Source organism: Atta colombica, unplaced genomic scaffold (assembly GCF_001594045.1).
Source record: "Atta colombica isolate Treedump-2 unplaced genomic scaffold, Acol1.0 scaffold54, whole genome shotgun sequence".
In the NCBI taxonomy this organism is placed as follows: Eukaryota; Metazoa; Arthropoda; class Insecta; order Hymenoptera; family Formicidae; genus Atta; species Atta colombica.
The window spans coordinates 1,243,767-1,244,250 of record NW_017259544.1 but is presented as its reverse complement, the minus strand read 5'-3'; positions in this window follow the sequence as shown (position 1 = coordinate 1,244,250).

The window sequence follows — 484 nt, the reverse complement described above, 5'->3', positions numbered from 1 at the left end:
GTGTGTGTGTGTGTGTGTGTGTGTGTGTGTGTGTGTGTGTGTGTGTGAGAGATCAGGGAAGGGGATGTGCACACAGACGTTGGATCCGAGGAAGGAGGAAGCGCTTCACAGAAGCGCTTCCGTGTTAGAGGGGGAAGAGAGGTTTGTTCCTTCTCTCTCTCACCCGTTGCGTTTTTTTTCCAATCCTCCAGAGGTTTGTCTTCTCTCTCCCAGCCATTGTAGGATGCAGTTCTCTCTGTCCCACTCGCTGTGGTCTTTGGATCATTCGTGATAAAGAAAAGAGATTTCAAAGTAGACAACAGATCACATTATAGAAAGGAGGCGAAAAAATATTTTAGGATTGTGGAGGAAACCCAGAAAGAAACAGAGATTGGAATTATAATTTTTATTCTTCAATTTTTATTTCAATAATTTGATTAACTTATTTGATGAAAAACTATAAGCCTTCTTATCATATATAATTCTAAATCGTCGAATAGAAGCA